Genomic DNA, 9313 nt, shown 5'->3' with positions numbered 1-9313 from the left:
TCCAGTGCTCTATCTATTGTGCCATTTAGTTGCCCTTCCATATATGAAAGTCTATTATTTGGAAGAAACAAAGACTTTCTAATTTCTTTATGTGTCTGGTAGTCTATTTTGATGACCAAATATATGCTTGGGTTATACCCAGATGTGCTCAGAACAAATACAGCCATTTTCACTGAATTAAGGGCATGGCTCAAGAAGTCACTGTCAATTCAATCAATTAATTGTCTTTCCTGATACTGGGACAGAAATCACCAGTCAATTCAATCAAAATGGCTTCATGTATTTGGCAGGGAGACCCAGGAGCAGAACTGTATTATGGAAAGGGTAGTGGAGGGTAAGGAGTGTTCTGACTGCCCCTCTGGACCATTATGACATGGGATATGAGAGAAAATGCAGTTAGTGCTAGAGAAGATAGACAGGGGTACAATGTCTTCTGGGGTGAAGCCAGGTCTTTGGAAGTGCCATATATGGAGAGGAACATGAAAGGAAGAGGCCAAAAATGAAGGGAAGTTTATTTTGAACCAGAATTCTAGAGAGCATGAAGGAAAGAGTGGGCAAAGCTAGAGTGGGAAACGGAAGATTGTGAAGTTGAGATGAATTGGATATGAATCAATGAGGGAGATGGTTTACTCTCAGGGAGTCCCCATGAATATTACAGGGATTTGGGAGTTTAACAGGTGATAGGAATTTATTAGTCATAAGGGGTAGCAGTGGGTAGGAACAGCTCTGTTGAAGATGGCAGATGACTGCAAGATTAGAATGTTCCCAGAACTCACAGGATCCACCTAGTGGTCTCAGTAGGGTGCTCCATCTGCAGCATGAGGTGTGGTATGGTCAGGTGGAGTGGGAAGAGGGTTTTGACCAGGAGGCAACTTGGTCAGGGCAGAGGATTAGGGGTTCAGGTCTTGTGCTTGTGGGGCAGAAAGACTTTCTCTGAGCCAAGATTTTTTCACACCAGGTCAACAAGAATCCCTAATCAAAATCACTTTTTTTTCAATCCATCTAGAGATCAGAACTAAAACTAGAGCATCAATGAGGCTAAACATGGGTGTATCTAGCAAATACTTAGGTTGTATTCTCAGGGAACATTATGCACCTTCATAAACTCTTCTCTGTATCTGTCCATGTGGTTCCCTCCATTCCATGATCTAGCAAATATACCTCTCCCTCACTTCGTTCCATATAGTTTAGGCATTTGCTGCATGTTCCAACTCTGTTTTAGGTATTTATGTAAAGAAGCTAAGGTTGAAATAAGTTGCCTAGGACCACATAATTAGTCTTTCATTGGTTGGGTAATTACCTGCATACGCAGGCACACATACACATACAAACTAGAAATATACTTCTTTGCCCCTGCTCAAAAATGTCCAGCGACTCCCTATTACTTAGAACAATGGAATCACAACTTTTTTGATCACATGCTCCTGTTAGCAAAATTTTTTGAGCGCGCACACCAATATGTGTACTTTTATTTACTTATCAATTGGTTGGTTATTGTTCTTCACTCTTGAAGAGGATCAAAATGGCATCACCATGTTGGGGTCAAGATACAGTGTGTCCAACTGTCACTGATCAGACCAATACTAGCTCAAAAGTCTCTACCGTAGGTTGGCCACAAATAGTCCATATGAACATTATTACATTAAATTACATTATATACTACTGAACTCAAATACAGTATATAGCAAAACATAGTAAACAGTATAAATTATAAAGTTTACACAAAAGAGAAATAAAATAAGAACAAATACAAACAAATTAATCACTTTTTAATTTTATCAATCACAAAAATTATTTTGTTTTATAAAATGATTAATAATGATATTTTCAGTGAGAGCAATGTGATTGAATATGCTTCATTGTTTTTTTTTTAAATCTCTGTTTATGTCCTAGGAGCAACTATTGTTTGTTAGTAATTAATTTGTTAGTAAGTAATAATTTAAGTTAATTTCATCTATGTAGTTAGCCAAGCAAAGCACTTCTTTTTAAAAAAAAACTTTTAAATTGAAAAATATATAATATAGTAATCAAATACGAGTCATAAGAATCAGGTAACAGAAGAACTTTTCTGTGAGAGTTACACATTTTTGTGTGTAGCTATTCTCCTGATCTAATGCAAAAATAACCAACAACAGGGAAGAAACTTGAGGAAAGGTGTTCAATTAGGAGACCACTGCAATAATCCAGGTGAGTTGTAATGAGGTCTGAAACCAAGGTGATGACTGTGTGAGCAGTAAGAATGTGATGGATGCTATAGCTATTATGGAGGCAGAAATGGCAAGATTGGCAACTGATTCAATATGTGGGATGAAGAAAGTGAGGAGTACAGAATAACACCAAGATTATGAACCTAGGAAACTGGAAAAATGGTGGTGTCTTCAACAAAAATAGAAAAATTCAGAATTAAACACTTTAGCATTCGTTCATTTTTTTATGCAGAGTGGGTGGATAAACTGAGGGTGGAGCAGAATTTTCCCAACTATACTTGTGCAGATGTTGCTGTGAATGCTCATATTGGGCTCCATCATAATTACCTTGAGGATCTGATGTCCATTGCAGAATGGAGAAGGTTGGGAACTTAGTGGAGGGAAAGGACAGAGGGAGGGAGTGTTGTGAGATAACGGATGAAAGTTAGGTATAGTTGGATTGGAGACCCAGGCTTGTGGAAAGGGTGGAATGAGACCCATTTTCCATCTCTGCATTATCACAAGTTCATTCCAATGAACTTCTTCCTCATCTTTTCCTCTGGGAATCCTTGTATTCCTTCAAGGTTCAACTGTTACCTCCTCCATGAAGCCCTTTTTGACCCTCACCCCACCCCACCCCACCCCACCCCCAGGAGCCAGTGTTCTGTTCCTATTCTATTTTCTTTGAACTCTACTTATTTGCATATCCATTGTACCCCATTCCCAGTGGAATGTAGTCATCCTGAGAGCAGAAACTACTTAATTTTTGGTTTTGTTTTCCCCATGTCTAGCAAAGTAATTCGCACATTGTAGACGCTTAATACACATTTATTTAACTTTCATTTCATTTTGAAAAACAAAAACCAGTAGATCTCATTTGGAAAGAAGACTTACCCAAACATTTGCCAACTTCAAAAATAGCATCATTTTCAGAAACTGTTTAGTTTTCCCAACTGACTTTGGGGTGGGGGCCAGAGTAAAGCCCTCTGTTCAACCTAGGACTTGAGCTCAATCATGAAGAAATGAAAATGTGATTTCTTCCCTGGATTTCATAGAAGGAAAAAAGAAAAGAATTATTTAAAATTTTAATTATAGATATAATGAGGGACTGACCAATGAGAGTCCCATGCTTTCAAGTTCTTTTAAGTATTTTTAGTGTGCTCTGCCTGACACAATCTGTTCTACCCCAAACAGATTTTAGACTATTTCCTGTCTCCTTACTGTGTGGCTAAGAGGGGCCTTTTGATTGACTATTGAACTAGAACTAAGTGTCTATTTAAAAGGCACAAGCCAATGAAATCAATCTCTCTCTTTGGCTCTACTCTAATACAGAGGACACTCTAATAAAGAGGACATTACAAAATGTTATAAGCCTCCATGTGGGAAGAAAGGCCTTGGGCCTTTATCTCCCCAACTGGATCATGGTTCAAGAGCTTATGGCCATCTTGTTGTTTCTGTCTCTATTGTGACTATTCTTTCCTGCTCTTATGTGAAGGAGTGTTGGAGATAGCTACAATCTTTGTGAGCTACGAATGATTATAGGAGCAAGCTATTAGAAGTCTAGGAACTAGAGAATCTACTAGAGTTTGCTGGCAACAGCATCTAGTGAGTAGTAGAACAACACTAAATAACAATGTACAGTGCCCAATCTGGCAAGGGATTGATGCCAACATATGTTTGGTGAGCAAGGGAAAAGTTTCATTCATCTGTTAGTCTTCATTCAGAAGTGAACTTGGGAATATGAATGTTTTATATGTTTAAACTTTGTGTTTGAGCCCACTCTAGGGACTGAAGTAGTATAGAGGGGAGTGTACCTCATTTCAGGGAGTGATGTATTGGTACTTCTGCTTTTCCTATGTCTTTCCCATAAATGCCTATTTGTAAAAGCTCATGGATGTTAATTGGTCAAAGAGATATCGGGGCTCTAATCACTGGGTCAATCAATGATGTAAGGGAGATACTAATTGTAACTTGTGACTGATATTGGAGAGAACATGCTAGATTGAGTCTTCAATAGCATTAGAAAGAAACCCCGCAGCCTCTCAAGGATGAACCCTAGGTGGATAGCCAGCCTAGCTCTGGCCATTGGACTTATCATGACAAGTGGGACTTGGAATAAAGACTTCAAAAGTCTCTATGTGAACTACACAGATGTAAAGTTACATTCTTTTTCATGGGTGGAATGATTTTGATTTTATTTTCCTTATGAATATTTAATTTTAAAATGACATTAATCATATCTGAGGTTTTCATTTAGGAACTAGGGTTTTTTTGTTGTTGTTGTTGAACAATAGGCTGAAATGTGCTTTAGTTAGTAAACATAGCACAGCAGAGACAGAAATGAGATGCCTTCCCAGGGAGGGGGTGTGGATTATGTGCTGTTTTGAGTGTCAGGGGACTGAGCTTGGATCTTTTCTTTGCCACCAAACTGGGATGTGATCCAATTTCTCCTGCAAAAAAAAACCTTTCCTGTCTTTAAAACTCGGGCAAGCCACTTAGGAGGCTTAGTCAACAGGTAGCTAGAAATGAGGACTGAGACCTCTAGGATCGTTTTGTGACTTAACTCACACCTAAAACTCAATTCAAATCTTGAAAATTCTCATTTCCTTGATCTACAAATTGGACAGTTTCTGGAACAATTATTTTCTCCCACCTTCCAGTTTTTCCTCTCATCAGTAAAACAACACCAAGGTCTCATATTGCTGTAGATTTATGCATTTTGTGAAATGTTCTTAGTAGCATAAATCTAAATTGTAATATTTCAGAAGAAATAATTGAATGTTACATAACTTCTACGTTTTAGCCTCAGCTCTGCCATTCATTAGTTATGTGACCTTGTGCAAACAATACCACCTCACTGGGCCTTAGTTTCCTCATCTACAAAATGAGGGGTTTGTGGTATTTAAATGGTCTTTAAGGTCCCTGGAAGCCTGAGAGACAGCATGGAATAAGGTATGGATTGGACAGTGAAGTTAGGAAGAACTGGGCTCAATTCCTGCTTCAGACAATCATTGGCTGTATGTCCCTAAGCAAGTCACTAAATTCTTTATGCTTTGAGAGGTTGGACTTTTTTGGCCCCCAATGTCTCTTCCACCTTTAGATCTACAATCCTTTTCAGCTCTGAGTCATAATTCTAAATTGCTTTTTTTTATGAAGAAACAGTCCTTTTTAAATTGCCTTTATTTGCTGTCTTTCAAATTAACTGAACTTCAGGATGAACTTTCCAGGCAATATTACCCAGGGTATGCAGACCATTTTATGAAAGTGTGTGCTTTGCTACCTCCAGGTACTATGTATAGTATGCCATCTAATCAACATGTAATGATGTCCCCTAATTCTGTTTTTACCTTGATATGAATACCATATTTATAGTTACACAAACTTAGTATCATCACTAATCAGCACAGTAAAAAAAAACAAGTTTATCATTGATTTTAATTGTTGTTCCCTTTATAACCCCGCCCATCACCTCAATCTTCTTAGTGTCTTCAGAAGTCTCATTTATTAAAGGGTAAGGCATAGGGTACAAATATAGTGGTCCCACAATCCCTCTTCATTAAAATAGAACACTGGAAAAATCATTCTATTTTGCCAGTTTATCAATTTAATCTACAAAATGCTTTTGTCTTGATGCAAGTAAACTGGCCTTTAGGCCAAGCTTTGTATGAGTCTATTCACAGTTTATCTATAACTTTCAGTATTAGAGAGTTGCCTGAAGAACAGAAAGGTAAGGTGATTTGCTCATGCTTATAACATAACATAACATAACATAACATAACATAACATAACATAACATAACATAACATATCTGAGGCAGGATTTGAACACAGGTCTTCCTGTCTCCAATTTCAGCACTTCATCCACAATGATGAACTACTTCTCTATCTTCCGAATATTTTGCAAATGAGCTTGTCCTCTAAATTAGAGTTCTTATTAGCTGTTGTGTCTCTATGATTAGCACACCAGAGGTGTGTTGCTTGAGGTAGTTCCTGGTTTTGTTCATCAAGTCATTCCATTGGTTAAACTTCCTAAGAAGTGGTAAGTGTTAGTCTTGACTTTTGTTCAATTCTGATTTTTCAGAATCAATAACTTGTTCAAACAGTTTAGATTAGAACTACTGTAATTTCATGCACAGTCTTCTCATCTTATTTTTCTTTCTCATTTGTTGTTTACTTTTGGTATTTTTCCTAATCAATTGACAGTCTTGATTGAATTCTGCAAGCAACTAATTTGGAAATGACTATTAAACTTGTAATTAGTCGGTTAACAAGCATTTATTAAGTGATCACTCTGGTCTAGGAACTCTGCTAAATTCTGCGGATATAAATAAAGGCAAAACCCAGTCCTTGCCATCAAGGAACATAACTCTAGTGGAAGACTAGTTTCCTTTCAAGATAGTTATTTCTGAATCTTCCTGACCCTCTTCTTGTTTTTGTTGTTTTGTTTGTTTGTGTTTTGGCTAGGCAATGGGGTTAAGTGACTTGCCTAGGGTCAGTCACACAGCTAGTAAGAGTCAAGTGTCTGAGACCACATTTGAACTCCGGTCCTCCTGACTCCAAGGCCAGTGTTCTATCCACGGCACCACCTAGCTGCCCACCCGACGCTCTTCTTGAAAAAAAATCATGGTGTGCAGGTGTGAGATTTCTGAGTCATCACTAAGCCTTTGACCTCTGTCATTTCCTGATTCTGAATCTTATTTTCTAACACACTTTTGACTCTTCTGTGTTCAGTTTTGCATTGAAGTCAGAGGGTGTCATCATCTAAGTTTAGGGTATATTGTCCAATTAATCAGAGACTTTTTTCGACATCTTCTTTCCTTTCCAATTGGATAGAACAGAGTGGAGGCTCTTGAGAAATGGAAAGAGGAGGTTAGATTTGATATGATGGAAAATAGGAAGCTACTACTATAGGTTTTTTGGAATAGAAAAATGACAAGATGAATTGAGAATAACAGATTGCACAAAGTACAGTTACAGTGACAGTGGCTTATTGGTTCATATTCATTCTCAGCACTACCAAATGAAGTGAACAAAAGACTCATGACATATCCCACCTAATTTTGTAATGCACTATGTGAAGAAATAGATGCCTGGACATTTAAGAAGATGATATTGGTAAGGGCAGATGGACCTAGCAAAACGCAAGCAGGAGAAATCTGTACTGGGGGTGACATAATTTCAAAGTCCATTTCTATACCATTTCATCATACTTGTACTGAAAGCCCTTTCAAAATATGTATTTTTTTTCTCCTATTAGAATGTAAGCTCTTTGAGGGAAAGGACTTTCTTGCTTCCTGTCTTTATATCCCCAGTTAGCACAGTGCCTGGCACGTACCAAGTACCTAATAAATCATTCATTCATTCATTCATTCATTCATTCATTCATAAAACAGTGTTTACAAAAGATCTGAAGAGAATAGAAAAGCTTACAATGTTGTTGCTGTTCAGTTATTTATTTCAGTCATGTCCAACTCTTTGTGACCTCATTTTGGGGTTTTCTTGGCAAAGATACTGGAGTGATTTGCCATTTCCTTCTCCAGCTCATTTTACAGATGAGGAAACTGGGGCAAATAGATGTTACATGACTTGCCCAGGATCACACAGCTATTGTCTGAGGCCAAATTTGAATTAAGGAAGATGAGTCTTCCTGATTCTAAGCCCAGTGCTCTATCACTACCTAGCAGCCCTAATATACTTTAAAAAAAATAGCAAATGAGAAGACATCAAAAACTACTGTCCTGCATGCCTGCTTTCTCATCTCTATAACATCTTTATGAAATTGGTCTCTGTATGAATTGAGGATATTCTTAATGTCAGTAGTAAAAGAGAATAGACTAAGTAAAAGACCATGCGTTTCTGGCTGCTTCATTGAGAAGTGTTAAATATAAAAGACTCTTCTATGTCCATTGTTTATTGGCAGCTAGATATTGAATTATAGAGAGAGCTAGACTTAGATTCAGAAAGATTTAATTCAATTTCAGCCTCCAGTTGAATTTCATTCAACTGCTATCTGCCTCAGTTTCTTTATCTGTAAAATGGGGATAAGGATAGCACCTACTTTAAAAGGGTGTTGTGAGGATTAAATTGGTTAACATATATGAAGCACTTTGTAAATCTTAAAAGCACGATGTAAATGCTAGCTATTATTGTTGTTATTATTAATTATTATTGTTCTTTTTTAAATCCTGTGGCTAATCAGAACAACTTGTTTCCTTGGAGCCTTTCCTCAACAAAGACATACATGTTAAAAATATACTCATCTCTATGTCAAATGCAACTATAGAAATGACCTTATTCAGTGATCTCTTGAATGTTAATATTGGGTGTGATACAAAACAGTGAGACATATGTTCACCTAAAGTATTCACTCATCTTGGAAGAGTCTAAACAAAAGGCTTCCCTGTATGTATGTATTGTCATTCCCTCATTCTCCAAGAGGACCATTGACATCAGGAGGGTGATGTCTTGACATGCAAGTGAATTGAAATGGATTTAAGTGAGGCAGAGCTGTGTGAAGTCATCAGCCTCATTCTCTCCTCCACAGTTATTAGAGTTCAGTGGTAAGACATAGGTCAAGATGGCCCCAGATGCAATGAGAGACCATGGCCTTTTTAAGCTAAGGTCTTATATGAATGTTTATATCTATCTATCTATCTATCTATCTATCTATCTATCTATCTATCTATCTATATATACATGCATATGTATACATGTAGATGAAACTATACCTGGGAAAGGAGATGAGTTATTCATGTAGCAAAAGATTGACAGTCTGAGTGATAATATTGCTATAGCTGGGGCAAACGGAGATATTGAACTCCAAAGAACCAGAGGAAGGCCTCCATGCAATTGGGTCAATTCTTTATGGAAGACTTGTGAAAAGATATAGGCAGCAGTCATGTAGAATGAGAAAGCATAAAGAGGCTATGCTGATTCTATCACAGTCAGGTATAGGGGCAGCTAAGTGGTACAGTGGATAGATCACCAGCCCTGGATTCAGGAGGACCTGAGTTCAAATCTGGCCTCAGACACATAACACTTACTATCTGTGTGACCCTGGGCAAGTCACTTAACCCCATTGCCTAGACCAAAACAACAACAACAACAACAACAACAAAGTTGGGTATA

Source organism: Phascolarctos cinereus, unplaced genomic scaffold, assembly GCF_003287225.1.
Source record: "Phascolarctos cinereus isolate Bilbo 61053 unplaced genomic scaffold, phaCin_HiC Scaffold_5;HRSCAF=322, whole genome shotgun sequence".
Classification (NCBI taxonomy): Eukaryota; Metazoa; Chordata; class Mammalia; order Diprotodontia; family Phascolarctidae; genus Phascolarctos; species Phascolarctos cinereus.
This window is presented reverse-complemented; position numbering follows the sequence as displayed.